The sequence below is a fragment of the Rhamphochromis sp. 'chilingali' genome (assembly GCF_963969265.1).
Source record: "Rhamphochromis sp. 'chilingali' genome assembly, chromosome: 10".
Classification (NCBI taxonomy): domain Eukaryota; kingdom Metazoa; phylum Chordata; class Actinopteri; order Cichliformes; family Cichlidae; genus Rhamphochromis; species Rhamphochromis sp. 'chilingali'.
Window position 1 is genome coordinate 4,701,242 of NC_137937.1, and position 17,684 is coordinate 4,718,925.

Consider the following 17,684-nt stretch of genomic DNA (forward strand, 5'->3'; position numbering starts at 1 on the left):
ACAAAATCAGGGCTGTATCAAGACACGAGGACTAAACCCCAATTCAACCAGACCAAGAACTGATCCAGAATTAAAACAGGACTACAACAGTTCAAAATCAGGACTACTTGGGACTTAACCAAGACAGAATCAGAATCAGAACTAGATGATAGTAGCACTAAAAATCATCATAGACCTGCACTACATTTATTTTTTAATTTTACCAAAGTACAATATTTAGATTGAGAAAGGTTTATATAATTATTTAGCCTTGTTGTGCAAACAAGCCTTCATAACTTAATAAATATAGAATTTGAAAAATAACAAACCTAAAAAGAAACACTAGGTATGAGATACATGAGTACCTATGATACGGTGATACTTTTGGTAAACAACCATTTGACTAACATGTGTGTCTCACCTGCTCTTGTTCATCTCTGTTCTGTCCTCATTCTCCATCTCCCTCTCTGTTCCTCTCTCCCTCTTTGTGCTGACAATCATCAAATATACAGATATTTACAAACTCTTCAGATCAAAACAAACACTTTTTTAATTGTAACATCAAATCAGACTAAATGTTTATTTTTTTAGATTGATAAATATAAAAAACATATTTGTTAACTTTAAGAGTAAAGAGAGAAATCGTCTGTATTTCTTAATTGCAAATGGCACCAAATTGTATTCAAAATTGAGCCACACTTATGGAGCTCCACAGTTCTTTTCCTGGTGTTTTGGTTGACATCTCTTGATTTTCCCATGTCACAGAAACAGGCTCTGTGTTTTGCCTTATATGCATCCACAGCTGTGCCACCTGTTTACTCACATGGACTCTACTAACCTATCAGAAGCTTCTTCAGCTCAGAATGGAATCGTCTGGAGTTTTCTTATTAATTAACAATAAACTTAGTGTACATGTACTCCTAAATTTGATGAAAGTGATAAAAAACAGAAAGCTCTGTCTCTCTTTATTGTGACATTTAACTAATTCAAAAGATATTTCAATATTTATCTAAAACAAAAGTTTACTCTAAATTGATGTTGTGCAGTAAAAATGTTTTATGTTTTCTCCCTAAAGTGTAAATATCTGGTTACAAATGTGAATATCCTGCTGTGTACTGAAATTCCTCTTGTTTTGCATACAAATATACTGAACAACATACAAAGCATAATATATAAAATAACATTTACCTGAGTTTTTTCTTTGAAAGAAGCCTCTAATGTCCATTCTTATATTTCAGTACATAACTGAAACCGATTTAGTCGGGGAGGGTAAGAACTGAAAATATGAAATAAACACACGTAAGCTAAGACTCTAAAAAATAGCATTTGTTCGGCTTTTCATTTCGCCATTTGTTGATTCACTTGAAGAGCAAGTAACGTAATATTGGTCAAGTGATCAGTTTGATATCAATCTTTCGTGATGCACCGTCATATTTACATTATTTGTACGGTACGAATGATTTGCTTTGGTACCTGGTCAAACTTAAGCTCTCCTTAGTATGGCTGGCTCCGTCTCTCCAACAGCGCACTCACGGGCAGCAGCTCCCCCCGCCCCCTCGCTCAGTCGCTTAGTGCCTGAGCTTGGATCATACCAATATCAGGGGGGGATTCACGCACAGTCGTAAATTCCCACAGTGTGCACTATGTGCTTCGAATATTGTGTGTACTTTTTGTTTTATACAGTTGTCAGCCAGGCATCTAACTATGAAAAAATTGCACTCCAAAATACCCCGGGCTTCTGACAAAACAACCCGGGCTTAAGCCCAGTAAGCCACCCCCACGCTCCGCCCCTGGTAGGAGATATAGAGAGAAAAGTCCAGTATATAGAGAGACGAGACAACGAGGCTCCTGTTACAGCAGTGCAAGTAAACAAACAATATATATAAGAAGAGTAAGAAAATAAATATACACTTTAGGACCAGGGGTAAAGGGATCAATAACAATTTAAAATTTACAGTTTGATGATTTAAAGTCTCACACACACCCATCGAAAGGGGAGGGGGCCGGCTGCTTCCAAATAGAGCACATTTCATTCATAATGTTGTAAATCCAAGCCCATTATGTGTTCATGATTTGAATCCTGGGTTGTGTGAAATCTCAGAAATGAACCCTAGACAAAGTGAATCTGTGAACTAAGGTGTAGGTCTGTTAGGTTATGTTGTGGTGATCCTTGGGTTGGGGGATTTGTGTTCATACTGGAGTGCAAAATTAAAACCAATGGAAGATGGACAAGAAAAGTTCGGACCGATACGGTATCGGTCCAATACTGACGTAAAATACTGAATCGGATATTGGAGATGCTCACGTGATAGAGCGGCTGAGTGTATTTGTAGCCTCGCTACCAAACCAGCATTTCATCTGGGATGAAGTTATCTCAGAGAGAAGTAAAGCAAGTGTGTAAGTTCATCTCTGAATGTTTGTAAAGCATTCCCACGTTAAGCTTAACAACCGATATATGGAGCGAGTGCCTCTCCTTGCTGCTACTTCAATCATGAAACTGATTAATGATCAGCTGATCGGCTTTTCTGTCGGAGTCCGTCTCTCTTGTTTGTTTTTGGCCCACTTCGCTCCAGAAAGAGGAAACCAGCGGCTGAACAACAGCAGCACGTTTAAGCTTGATAAGCTGTTGTTAGAATGTATTTAATATTACTTTCTACACCAGGATCTTTTTCTACGTAGCTGACGGCTGGTAACTGTGCAGGGGCGGATCTAGCAAAGTGTAGCCAGGGGGGCTGATAGGGCATGAACAGGGAAAAGGGGGCACAAAAACATACTTTTCTTTCTTATTCTCATTTAAAATGTCTAGCTTTTAATAAATAATTATCTGAATCTTACACCCAATGTTTTAATCTTATGTAAAATATATAGAAGTCCATTACTGTATATGGTAACTGTTAAGTCTAATATACGCTAGTACAGCGGTCCCCAACCTTTTTTGCGCCACCGACCGGTTTATGCCCGACAATATTTTCATGGACCGGCCTTTAAGGTGTCGCGGATAAATACAACAAAATAAAACTAGTACCGGTACCGAAAAAAAGACAATTTATTCATAACACACGTGAAAAGACCCAGGAAGACCGAGTAAACGATAAAAACTATAACAAAATAACGCTGAAAACCAATAAAAACCCTGAAAACTATACATTTCACACCTGAACCTCAACTCTCGCGGCCCGGTACCAAACGACTCACGGACCGGGCCTGGGGGTTGGGGACCGCTGCCCTAGTAAGCTATACTACTTTTTCCTTTGGGAAGGTACCATCTCTGCAGTCTGCAGTTCTGTTGAAGAAAGATGTTGAATCTATTTAATTATTCTTGAAAAATAATTTATTTCTGTGCATTTTTTCTGTGGGACCAATTCCTTCTGGAGATTATCCGGTTGTTCAGTGATGACGAGACGAATCCTACTTCCGGGTCTAAAGTAGTCTGCGTTTAATATGGCTTTTGTGTTGTTAACATGTTTAACGTTATGTATTTTCTTCTATTTGATCTCAAAAAGCTCCTAAAACAATCAGTGATCACTGTTGACCTCCCTCGGCTTTTATTACCACTAATCATTCATTTAAGCTCAGTTTTTAAAACCTTAGGATGTAACTACAGCCCATCCCATGCAGCAGTATATGAATGACTAACCTCATATGTGGATGGATTATCTCAGTTGTTCTCCTGGCTGAAGTTTGGTCCTTTTACAGCATCCTGCCATGCGATTACATTTGTTCCTGACCACCGAGAACACTCATGTTAACTTTTATCGAGTGGAAAAAAAGTTAGCTTGTTTATATTATGCTAACATAGCTGTGTCGCTAGCGGTCACGTAGCACATCATTATATACCAGCTAGCCCAACTTCAGTAATCCTACAAACGTCACTGCTGTTTAGTTTTCTGTCTTCATTTATGCTGGAAGTGTAATCCAGTATAATCTGGCCACTGTCATGGCACAGTGGCCCGTGGAAATGGGATGGACTCAAGTGCAGATTCAAAACCGGAGGCCAGGGGTGAGGTGTAACGAAAAGAGATTTTATTTTACAATGCTCAGAGGCTAACAGAAAGTGCAGACTAGAATCAATGAACATAAACTAGATGTCTGAGGCGAGAGAAAATACTGTGATGATAACTAGATGGCAGGGATAACTGGGTGCAGGTACTGGGCAGGGGAAACTGTGGCGGGCCAGGGCACTGAAACAGAGGAGAGAGCAGTCAGGGGAATCCCACAGAGGGTTGTGAGTGAATCTAAGGATAGTACACAGAGCTGTCTTACAAGCTTGCAGGTGGGGTTGCGTGGAGGGGGGAGGCAGGAGAGGTCCAGGTGGGTGCTGTATGCAATGCAGGGAGGCAGGCAGGAGAGAATGGCAGTTCCAAAACGGAGAGGGATTACCGGCGGCAGCAAACTGGTATCCAGGAGAACTTGGTAGGTGGGTTTCACAGGCTGACGAGAAAAACAGAGATACGGTTAATACACACGATGAGTCACCAAGGAACGGATATGAGGCCGAGAACTGACTAAAGTTGGCAGATAATCTGGCGAAGACCAGTTGAGTGCGCCGGTCATAAATACTGCTGGTACGATTGCCATCAGGTGAGGAACAACAAAGACTCCACCCAGTGGGGAGGAGCCGATGCTGTGGAAAACCACCCAGACCACGACAGGAAGTGATAGCAGAGCTGTACGTTTTAATTTGTTTCCAAAACCCCGCAGTCAGGACATGCTATATTGTATTTAGATAGAAGCTAGCGAGCTAACTCCCTGCTAACTTCTAACTCCGTTAAATGTCATAAATTCCGTTTTCATGGATGCCTGGATGTTAAACTCAATTGTTACACCTGGTAGAGCAGAACGCTGATCATTTTATTAAAGATGAAAGACTTTAGACAGTTTTTCAACTCTCAGTAATGCCATAGTGATCGTTTGATATATGGACCTGCAGCGGAGTTTAAACCCAGACACGGCTAGTAACGTCAGACTGAACAATCGGATTGGGGATCAGGCCTGTCTGCCCTTGTGTGTCATCCAACAGCAGCAGGTTTATTTGTGCAGCCAGGTGCTCATGGAGTGCAGTTAGCTTCTTTAGCCACTGGGCAGAAATCATACCAGGGCCTGGTGCTGTCTAACACTTCATGCTCGAGGCTCTTTCTTGGATGTCTGTCACTGTGATGGTCACTGGAGCTAGTTCAGGGAGGTCGCTGTAATGTGCTCTTATCTCCACTAGCCACTGGACATTGTTGTTATGTGTTGTGTCTTTTTCCATGTGCTATTCCAGTATTGCTCTGCAGCATAACTAATCAAGGATTCAGGGTCACCTGACCAAGCTGGTTCCACAGAAGAGGGACCTGAAAACTGAAGGCTCTGCCTCCCATTCTACTTTTAAATACTTTAGGAACAACAAGTAAGCCTGCAGTGCAAGAAGGAAGTGCTCTAATGGGGTGATATGGTACTATAAGGTTATTGAAATAAGATGGGGTCTGATTGTTTAAGACCTTGTATGTGAGGAGCAGGATTTTGAATCCAATTCTGGATTTAACAGGGAGCCAATGAAGGAAGCCAATATAGGAGAAATATTGAAGGGCATTTCCTGGTCAAAAATGACTCCAAGGTTCCTCACAGTGTTACTGGAGGCCAAGGTAATGCCATCCAGAGTAAGAATCTGGTTAGATACCATATTTCTAAGATTTTCTGGGCCAAGTACAATAACCTCAGTTTTATTTGCATTTAGAAGCAGAAAGTTAGAGGTCTTCCAGGTATTTATGTCTTTAAGACATTCCTGCAGTTTAAACAATTGCTGTGTGTTATCTGGCTTCATGGATTGATAAAATTGTGTGTCATCTGCATAGCAGTGAAAATATATGATATGCCTTTTGATTATACTGCCTAAGGGAAGCGTGTATAATGTAAACAGAATTGGCACAGAACCCTGTGGAATGCCATAATAAACCCTAGTGTGTGAAGAGGACTCTTCATTTACATAAATATATTGTAGATGTGATACAAACCACTGCAGCGCAGTACCTGTAATCCCTACAGCACGCTCTAATCGTACTAATAAAATATTATGGTCGACAGTATCGAAAGCTGCACTGAGGTCTAGCAGGACAAGTACACACCGAGTCCACTGTAAGAGGCAACATTTGTAACCTTCACTAAAGCCGTTTCTGTGCTGTGAGTTCTGAAACCTGACTAGATCTCATTTACAGTGGGGGCAGGCTCAATTACAGTGCATATGAAAAAATAGCTATTTACAAAATCTTTAAGCAAGGAAAATCTACAGTATTTGTTTGCAAAGTCCATTGTTTTTTTTGTTTTGTTTTTTGCCTGTCCCGTTTGGCTCTTTTGTCATCAGAATTGTTGTCTAAAGGCAAAGAAAGATGCCCAACGGATTTACTTTACCAAATTGACCATCCCAGCCTTGCCGTAATGGTCCATTTGATTCACCTTTTATTGTTTATTTTATTTTCACTTACTGAATACGGGACAGACTTGACTGGGGGAAAGAAGGGGAGAAAGAAAGAGGGAAGGAAAAACAGCTGAGAAGAGGGACGGGGGAGAAGGGCAAAAAACAAAAACCAACAGAATGAGCAGGAAAAAAGAAAAAAAGAAAAAAATGCATATATCGATCACCTGGATCACCTGCTGAGAAAGAAAAAAAGAAAACAAGCAGAAGAGAACAAGAGTAATAGAATAAACAACATCACAATGATATATGGGAATATGACAGTAAATACTAAATATTAAACATTATTGTGCAGCACATAAGATCAACAGAACACAGTGTGCTTTGAGGTAGGAGCCAAAAAGGGTGTAGTTTGTGGGTGTGATCACCCGTGTGTACACCTGTGAGCATGGACGCGCTTGTTTTTTTTTTTGTTTTTTTTTTTTTTAAAAGGTTCCTTCATGTAATGATCTGCTAGAGGGTGTGGGGGGGGCCACAGCCCCGTCCTCCAGGGCATGAAGCAGGTATGGAGGAGATCAAAACTCCAGACATCCAGAGGCCCCCAGAATACAAGAGACCAAGGAAGACCAACAGAGGGGCAGCCGCGCCACTGTCCCAGAAAGAGCTGAGGAGAGTCCCAGATGAGGGCTCACTCAGCAGCCGCGGAGCAGAAGCCAGGGGGAGTTGGCAGCCAGCCGTGCCTGAGTGACCGAGCCCCAGGCCGAGAGGCCGGGGGCACCCCACCTCCGAAGTGGCCCGAGCGAGCCCCAGGCTCCAGGCCCCGATAAGCGGCCGCCAAGGAGTGAGCCGGTGTGTACCCGGACGCCCATCCCCGGACACAAAGAACCACCAACGCACCGATGTCTGAGGGAGTCCGCCACCGGCAGGGGAAGTGGTGGTCGGGGGGAGATGTAACACACCCAAAGAAAGATTCTAGGTCTGACCAACCGTCTCTGTCGTGGGCAAAAAGATGACAGTCAATAAAATTCTAAAAGATAATTTATTGACAAAAAAATATATCAAGAGATAAAAGATAAAACAGTCCAGTGTCCCATTTATGAATTGTATAAAAAACACACAGTCCCAAGGCCAGAGCCAGCTATGCCACACGGCCAGTTGCACTCCACGTGTTGCCTGTAACAGGGTTAGAAGTTGTCCTTGGAGACCCACCACCCTGCAAGCATATAGCCAGTGGTCACTCCAGCCTCTGCAACTCTGCTACCTTTAGGCTGTGGCATATAATAGGCCCTGGCCTGCACAGAGAGACAAAACGACACTTTCACTATAGAATTCATAGCACAAAATCCATCCATCCCAAACATATCTGATTTCATCACATTACATACCTGCACAGAGAGACAAAACGACACAGCAGTGTTTGTAGTGTGGGCTATAAGTAGACCAGTGTATCAGTGCAATCAAGTACACCTGCCTCTAATTAGTCCAACCCCATTCCAGCCATTGGCTCACCAAAAATGTGACACACACACAAAACCACTCCCAACCCAGTGCAACTTCACACAATAATATGGAGCTGAATTAACACAGGCACATTAGTCTACCATGTTACAGGAGATAGGCCTCCAAACCTTGGAGGGCCTGAGATGTCCTCAGAGAGGTGGCGTCTGACACCCAACCTGACATATAGACACAGACATACAGGCACACACAGATACACCATATATAAAAATAAACACATCTAACCCTCACTTGATGCTACTCCAGTGTTGTTTACGTCCTGTTTGTAAATTAATTACTGTGCTGTTTACAGTCAGGATTGCACATGATGGGCTTCGGCCTAAAACTTCTGATACAGTTTAGTTGTTGTTGTTTTTTTTTACCTGGCCAACAGCCTGTATCCACAGGCTGTGAGGCTCCTGAACTCTCTGCCCCCCTCTCACGGACAATAACCATATCCAACTTCTTAATAGCACTGAACTGGTCTGGTGCATCATATCTTTATTCTCTTTCCCCCTCCTGCCTCTTTCTTAAATAGATAACTATTATATCTGACATCATATCTCACAGTACAATAATATTGAATGGGTTGCATTGTTGTACTTTGTCATGTTTCTCAGGTCTTTGTCTGAATTTCTTATGAACATTACTTGTCATGTTCTTATGTTGTTGCTAAGGATTGTCTTATTGCACTGGAGTCACACTGGGTTAAATATTTACACTTGGGTTTTAAGGGGTATTTATTATTTTCTTCATTATTTTATTTACGGGTTGTACGGAAGCCCCAAACGCAATTTCATTGTTCTCTGACAATGACAATAAATACTTAAATAAAATAAAAATAAATAAAATAAACAAACATCCATTCCCACCCTCATGCTCTCATATGCACTTACTCCACACTCAACCAACATGGAGACAGACATGAAGAGACGCTGTACACACGATCACACTCCCCAAGCGTACTCTACGAACCGGGTCTAGGTACCCTTGCCCCTGGAGGGGGGAACTGCACCCAGACCCAGGTGGTGTTACCCTTTTCCCTGCGGTGGGGGGAGGCAGACCGCCCCGACTCCGCAGCAGCAGGAAGGCCCCACACTCCAGACCGCAGTCGGAAGGCCAACTCCTCCACCTAGCCCCCCCGCTCCAGCAGGCCGCAGAGAACGGGGGTGAGAGACGACTCCAAACCTCCCTCCACCCGCTCATTGTAGTGTTGATGCATGTGTGTTCTAAGGTGCATTTAAAACCCAGGAGGGCATGGAGCTACCTGCCAGAGAGCGGCAGGTAAGCGCATAGTCCCTCCTGCTAGCCCTCAATGTCTACGTGTATTTAAAATTGAGAGGTGGGCAACAACGCCAGGGGTGAGGTGTACACCCTGATGGTAATTTGGATTCCGTGTATCGTGCCCACCCCCAAGATCCTATATGTATGTGTAATGAGAGTGTGAGTAATGTGAATGTCTAAGTTGTGGGATAAAATTGAGGCAGAGGCAGCCAGAAGGGGACAGAGGGGGGGGGGGGGGGGGTAGCCTCCTCTGCACCCTGGTGACATACCCCTACTCCAAGGTCCTGCATGTGTGGGTGGTTGTGGTGGAGCGGGAAGAGGGAGGCAGCTGGAGATGGGGAGGGAAGGAAGGGAGGGGCAAGTGACCCCTCCCTGGGGCCAGCTCCCCCGCTGACCCCAGTAGGCACCCCCATACTCCGCGACCCGCCAGGGAAAGGGGGCCCAGGCCCATCCAGACCGGGGCCCAGTGCAGCAGCGCCGCCCGGCCCCACAGAGCCCGGGACAGTCCACCCAACCCCACCACAGAGAAAACTGCACCCACCCCACCATCCACTCATCTTCCAGACTACATAAGACAATAAACACACAGGCTGAGATCTTCCTCCACCTCTCCTGTATCTCCCCCTCCTTCAGAGAGAGTTCCTGAAGAGAGGAAAGTTCCTGCAAGATGTGACAATCTCCCCCACCACTTGAAGAGCCCCCCAGGTGGCTCGATGCACCGGCGGCACCCTGCTCCAGGGATGGGCCCCCATGCACCCACCCGCCAACAACCCCGGCAACACACCAACCAGGACTCAAGCCCCCGAGGCCCGGCCCGGGCCCCAGCCCAGAGACGGAGCGCCCCCAGAACCTCACGCCCATCCCGGACCCACCCAGGGGCAGCCAGGCTACCAGGTCAGTAACCCACGTCCGTCAGCACAGACCCTCCCCTAGCCCCGCTGCACGCAGCCGCGAGGAAACAGTCACCTGAGAGCCAACAGAGCCCCTAACCGGACATGACCGCTACCCCGGGTTGAGCCCCCCAAGGAAGATGCCTCCGGGGAACCCCCCGACGCCCTAAGCCTGTCCCTACCCCCACACCAATCACAACAGTGAAGGCGGGACCAAACTATGACCCCCCCCACCCCCACTAGGTGATGGAGCCCAGAGCAATTGATCTGATGTGGTGGCAGAGGCTGTATCAAGACTAATGTAATCTAATAGATAATTTCTATATTGGTTAGAATTAAGATTATTTTTATTTTTCCAGTTCATGAGGACTGTTTTCTTGGCTATGCATAGGGTAGTGAAAACCATATGGGCGATATTCTTTTCTGAAGTGACATTATCTAAGCTGCCCAACAAACACACTAAGGGGGAAGTTGGAATGTTACATTTCAGACACTTCGATAAGTCTTCACATATCTCGCACCAAAACTTCTGAACTGGTGGACAGAACCAAAGAGCGTGGATATAATTGTCCGGTGAATTGGTTTGGCAGTGTGAGCAGTTGTTGGTAGACGTAAAGCCCATCTTGAACATCCGATGACCTGTATAGTGCACTCTATGTAATATTTTGTATTGAATTAATTGAAGACTGGGATTTCTAATTAGATGAAAGGTTTTTAAGCAAATCTGAGACCAGAAGTTTAGGTCTAAGTTAACTGATAAATCCGCTTCCCATTTTGCAATAGGAAGTGATATTGATTCATCTGTTTTAGAAAGCATTCTGTATATTTTGGATAGTGATTTGGGGGTTTTAAGAGTAAGAAATTGAACCACACTTGGTGGTGTTTGTAGTTCAACTTGACCCGGTTTAAATTTCTTTTTTACTATGGATTTAATTTGTTGATATTCTAAAAATCTTTTCTTGTTGATCCCATATTGTGTAACTAGTCCGTCAAATGAAATAAATTCTGTTCCTTCTAGTATATGTTCTAAATATTTGATTCCTTTACCACTCCAATCTGAAAAGTTTATCATATTATTGTTTTGTAATATGTCAGGGTTGTTCCAGATAGGTGTACGTTTGCATGGGATTAATGAAGACGCCGTCAATGTTAGAAACTCCCACCATGCTGTCAGAGAAGAGCTGATGTTGATGCTTTTAAAGCATTCATGTCGTTGGATGTTTGAGCTGATAAATGGTAGGTCTGAGATCTCTAGATTATTGCAAAGTGCTTGTTCTACATCTAGCCAAGGTTCATCTAAGAGGGTATGTTTTAGCCATCCTGAGATAAACTGAAGCCTGTTGGCTAAGAAGTAGTGCTGAAAGTTAGGCAGTTCTATTCCTCCTTTATCCTTGGTCTTTTGTAGTGTTTTTAAGCTTATACGTGGGGGTTTATTTTTCCAAAGGAATTTGGACATACATGAATCTAGAGATCTGAACCTGATCTTGTGGCGGTTTAGTTGGGATCATTGAGAATAAATAATTTATTTTTGGTAAGACCATCATTTTTATAGCGGCAACCCTTCCCATGAGTGATATGGGTAGACATTTCCATCTAGCCAGATCATCTTCTACCTTCTTTAAAAGTGGGATATGGTTTAATTTAGTTAGATCTGCAAGCTTGGGAGAAACATTAATACCTAAATATTTTATATTTCCTGATTGCAGTGGTGTAGAAGAGGAATTATGGAGGGAGCAATTAATCGGTAGGACTGTAGATTTTGACCATTTAATTGAGTAATCTGATATTCTTGCAAAAGAGTTTATCAATTCAATCACCCCAGAGATATTGGTTTGTGAATTTTGGAGAAAGAGTAACACATCATCCGCATAAAGGCTGATTTTATGTTCCACGTTCTTGCATTTTATGCCCTTAATTACTGAATTCTGTCTAATTGCTGCTGCTAGTGGTTCAATAAAAATTGCAAACAGTGAAGGGGAGAGTGGGCATCCCTGCCTGGTGCCCCTCAAGAGACAGAAGCTGGAGGATGTCTGGTCATTTGTTCTAACACAAGCTGTTGGGGAATTATATAATATTTTAACCAGTTTATGAAAGAGGATCCAAAACCAAATTTGTGTAAAGTTGCAAATAGAAATTTCCAGTTAACTCTGTCAAATGCTTTTTCTGCGTCTAAAGAGAATATTGTAGTTTCTAGGTTTTTACTGTATGAGTAGTCTATCAAATTAAGTAATCTACGTGTATTTGTTGATGAGTGCCTACCTTTTATGAAACCAGTTTGGTCAGGATGAATTAAGAGGGGGGTTATTTTCTCCAGTCTCTTTGAGAGAGCTTTGCAGATTATTTTAAGGTCTAAGTTTATAAGGGATATTGGACGATAGCTTGAGGGATATACAGGGTCTTTGCCTGGTTTTAGCAGGAGATTAATGTTTGCAGAATTCATATTTGATGGAAGTCTGCCCTTTTCTTTAATTTCCAACAACGTTCTGTAGAAAACTGGTGCTAGAATCGACCAGAATTCTTTGTAGAATTCTGCAGGAAAGCCGTCTGGACCTGGAGCCTTATTATTGGGCATACTTATCAGGACTTCCTGGAGTTCACCTGGTGTCAGTGGTGAATCCAGTGCCATTGCTTGAGTGTCCAATAATTTTGGAAGAGCTATGTTGTCCAAAAACTGATCAATTTCTTTTTTAGATGGGTTTATTTGTGGTGAATACAACATTTTATAGAAATCCCTGAAAATGCTGTTTATTTGTATCGGTTCATATATTGTGTTCCCAGATGAATCTTGAACAGCACATATAGTTGTTTTTTCTTTATTTATTTTTAGCTGGTTTGCTAGAAATTGACCGGATTTATTACCATGTTCATAATTTTGTAAGCGTAGTCTTTGTACTAAGAATTTTTTTTTTTTTATCAATTATCTCATTTAATTCTAGTTTTGTTTTGCGTATTTTGTTCAATGTTTCCTGATCTTGGTGGGACGCGTAGGCTTCTTCTAGTGATTTGATGTTTTTTTCCTGAATATTTTTGTTTTCTTTTTTCTTTTTATGTGATGAGAAAGAAATTATTTTACCTCTCATCACAGCTTTCCCTGCTTCCCATAGAACAGAAGCTGATGTTTCGGGAGTGTCATTATAGTCCAAATATGAAGTCCACTCTTTTTTAAAATATTTAATAAAGTCTTCATCTTTAAGTAGTGATATATTAAATCTCCAGTTTTTTCTTGGCGTAGTATTATTCTTGTGCATTAGTGTTAAAGATACAGGACCATGATCACTGACAGCTATAGGGTGAATCTCCATTGTAAAGGTAAGTTCGACAGGAAAATCCAGAGCTTACGATCACACACCACACAGGAACAGATTCTCCTCCACAACTTTCTTACAGAGATAAACATGGAGCATCTGCATAGAGGCGAGAACAGTCATTGAATTTGTAATCATATCATCAGATCTGTGGCTGTATGTTCTGGAGAGTTGGGTGAAGAGAGATGCTGAGCTGTCAACTGATGAACACCTGGTGGTGCGTTGGATCAGGTCGTAGGAAAGGATGTTGGACAGATCTGGGGTGCCTAAATGTGAGGGTGCACTTGGAGCGCCTGGCAGAGGTCCCCATCTGTATTCTCACACATTCTCGTGCATCATGAATTCTTTCTAGAATTTTATTTTTAGCATTTATTTTTATATTGTAATATTTTAATTCTTGTTGCCTTCTGACCAGTGCTGTTTTGACTGTTTTTATTGTAATAAACTACAACTCCTTGGGGTGGAAAAGGTTTGCCCTGAGTAACTGAAGGCTCTGGATGTTATAGGGCTGTCCTGGTTGACAAGTTTCTACAATGTTGCATGGAGATTAGGGGTACCTCTGGATTGGCGGACCGAGGTGGTGATTCCCATCTTCAAGAAGCGGGTCAGGAGGATGGATGAGTTTCTTCCACTGACAATATGTATGTCCAGAGGCATAGATTAAACTTTTTGTGATTTCCTTACCTTAAGAGGGTTGTTTTTTAATTTTTTAGTTATAAGTTTTATTCACGACAAAATAAGTGTTTGTTGTAGAATGTGCAGCATGAAAGTAGCATGCATGTTTTGCATAGAACTGTTTTATGCATCTGCATTTCACAAAGAATGACAAATTGGTATACGGGACAACAAATAAAATCTAATGTATAGAAAAAAGATAATAGGATATGCCCATGACAATAAGAATGATAAAGGACTTCACAAAGTCAATTTATTGCTAAAGTGTGATCTTAGAAAATTGCTATTGTGCACCACACTAAACAGAACAAATTCTGTCAAAACTTACTTTTGCAAGATCCCACAAATGTTTCGCAAGATCTTGAGAGTTTTTTTCTTTGCATTTATCATGCTTCCATCAGTATCTGTAAAGCTGTACAGAGTACTGCAGCTGGTTGTTAATGAATGCAACAAAGACCACCAGATCAAAGTACACCTAGCCACGAGTGTTTCCCCTTCCACTGAGCACTATCTTCATCTCGCAAAATACATGTTCAAATTTTTTTTCTTCAATGTGCCTTGCGAGGCTCCATAACATACCTATCAATCTGTGAGCATTTCTCAGAGGCTGCAGCAACTGCAGCTTTTGAGGAAGTTGCAACAGCACATTTGTGAATTCTCACGCGTAGCCCTACAGGAACACCCACAGTTACAAATACCATAGCGACCAACATCAGTGCTACTACTGCCCACAGTTCATGTAAAGGAAACATAACGGTGTCATACAATAAACTACAGAATCAGCATTGTTGTCTGTGAAGGTTCTCAGTCATTCAGGTCATCGTAGTCAAAGGAGCTTGTAAAGAAAAGCGTCTGGACTTCTTTAAGTTGCTTGAAGACGTTTCACCTCTCATCCGAGAAGCTTCTTCACTTCATCAGCATTGTTGCACAACCGTGTATTCAATCTTGTTACCCTTCTTTAAAGTCCACCACCTGTGCTGCAAGTGAAGTTGAGGGCAACTGTGGCTCAGGGATTTGGGAAGCACATCTGTAACCGGAAGTTTGCCGGTTCGATCCCTGGGCTCTCTGTCCTGGTCGTTGTGTCCTTGGGCAAGACACTTTACCCTACCGCCTACTGGTGATGGCGCGATATGGCAGCCTCGCTTCTGTCAGTCTGCCCCAGGGCAGCTGTGGCTACAACCGTAGTTGCCTTCACCAGTGACTGAATAGTGGCATTGTAAAGCGCTTTGGGTGCCTTGAAAAGCGCTATATAAATCCAGTCCATTATTAACACATTGGAAGTTGTGGCACTTCTCATTATTTGACGTGCACAGCCGCTCTGTGTGAGGGTCAAACATTTGTTTATTCAACACCTGTGAAGGTATCAGAAATCGGCTACTGAGAAAAAATGCATAGATAGCAAGAGAAGCAAATTAAAGCACTGCACGTGCTTTACGTGCTATGACATGCTGCACGTCATAAAACCCAGTTTCTTGATTAACATTTTTAAGAGTTAAGTTGTAATACTTTTGTGCATTATTAAAACAAATCCTAAAATTCTGTATCACTGTGCTGTTACGAGAAGGTAGCTTGAATGTAGGTATCTGGCCCTGTGTAAATCTTGAGCATGAGTGATGTTGTGGGACAGTGCACCAACTACACAGGTACAGTGGCGTGTCTAGAAAATTTTTGTTGGGGGGGCCAGGTAGGGGCACAGATTTGGAGAAGGGTGGCAGATTTAATTGGCAGATAATGTTTTAAAAAAAAATTCTACCAACCCTTAACCATAATTCAATAATCCTATAAACCTAATAACCAAATGCACTTTTAACTCTTATTAGAATGAGATTTTAACCACTACGGTGCAAAGTTTTTAGATACTGCGTTGATAAAGTACAAGAGATACAATCAGTGCTTTGTCAGTGTTTACTCAGCATTCAAGGACAGCAATATTTGCATAGTATTTTTACTGACATATACTGCACATATGTTTTGGGCAAAAACATTTTTGAATATTAAAATACGAACATTTGTAGCAAACAATTGACAAATTAGCCATTCCAATGCAAAACTTTCTCTGCCTGTTAAAAAAAGAAGATAATCTTCTCACAAACTGGTGTTTGATTTTGAAACAGGAAAAAAGTGGAGAAACAACTGAAAAGACTAATATTTGAATAAAACCTGAAAGCAAGTAAATACTTTCTATGCTGCCTTATGGTAAACTTTGGTAATATTGATAAAGAACAACACTGGCTGATGATGAAATACATTCAGCTGGCATGGTGACACTGCCAGTATAACCTGCAGGGCTGGACTGGGACAGAAAATCGGGCATTTTGACTACAGACCGACCCACCAGGTATTAAAGCCATAAAGCCTTTGAATGAAAACAAACCCTGTTGTGACAGTGATGTACAGTCTTTTTGGTATATGTATGATTTCTATACATTTTACGTCAGATAAAAACTTTGGTTGTAAGATTTAGATAATTATTTAATAAAAGCTAGATATTTTAAATGAGAATAGGAAAGAAAAGTATTTCTTTGTGCCCCCTTTCCCTGTTAATGCCCTACCTGGCCCCCTGGCAAAACTTTGCTAGACCCGCCCCTGCACAGTTACCAGCTGTCAGCTACATAAAAAAGGATCCTGGTGGGTGGTCTTCACGTTTCCCTCTCACCAGATATCCAAACCGACATCATGACCAGCAGCTTTACAGCTGTGGCTCCAGCAAACATCAGCTGATACTAGAAATTAATATTAAATAAATTCTAACAACAGCCGATCAAGCTTAAACGTGCTGCTGTTGTTTAGCGCGACATCTGCTGGTTTCGTCTTTCTGGCGCAAAGTGGGCGATAAACAAACAAGAGAGAAAAGCCGATCAGCTGATCATCGATCAGTTTCATGATTGAAGTAGCAACAGGAGAGGGAGGATGAGAGAAGAGGCAGCTGTGCAGCGTAAAGACAGAATAAATCCAGCTTTGTGTCTTTTTCCATTCTAGCTGAAGTTCGGGACAAACTGCGTCTCTTCTCAGCTCAATACGAAACGTGTAATATTTTCTCTGATTGAGGGACCATTCCATTTTTTTAAGGAGCCGTTGGCAACTCTACTAACTAACCTTATGAATAAAATAAAGTTCACTATCAGTAACATCATAGCAACCGAACAGCTGTATAAAAACTCCAAGCTGGCTAGAACGCAGTATGAGTTATTGCAACTGACAGTAAAAAGTCAGCACAACGAAAATAAACTCCACCTAAACTTAGTTCATATCTGACCCAGATAGACTGCAGGTCATAACTTCTTACCTGAAGTTCAGTTCACCTGACACTCGGACTGGCGGCTGCCTCGGGGCTCTCCTCCTGCCTCCCCTTCCCTCATCCACCTGCTGCCTCTGTGGAAGCCCCGCCATAGCCACCACCAAACAACGGAGTTATTTCTACACATCGACCTGCATCTGGCCAATCCACCACCTCTCATTGTTCATGCCCTTACAAAAATAAATAAAAAATAAGTCAAATAAGCCCGATGGCCAGTCCAGCTATGTTAACCTGCAACCAAATCTGCAGCTCCATACAGCAATGTTACGACTTAGATTACATCTTATAACTCATAACTCTTATGTTAGCTCCCCTCTGTAGCATACTGTCTGAAATATTCCACGGCTGCAATAATTCTTTAAGTG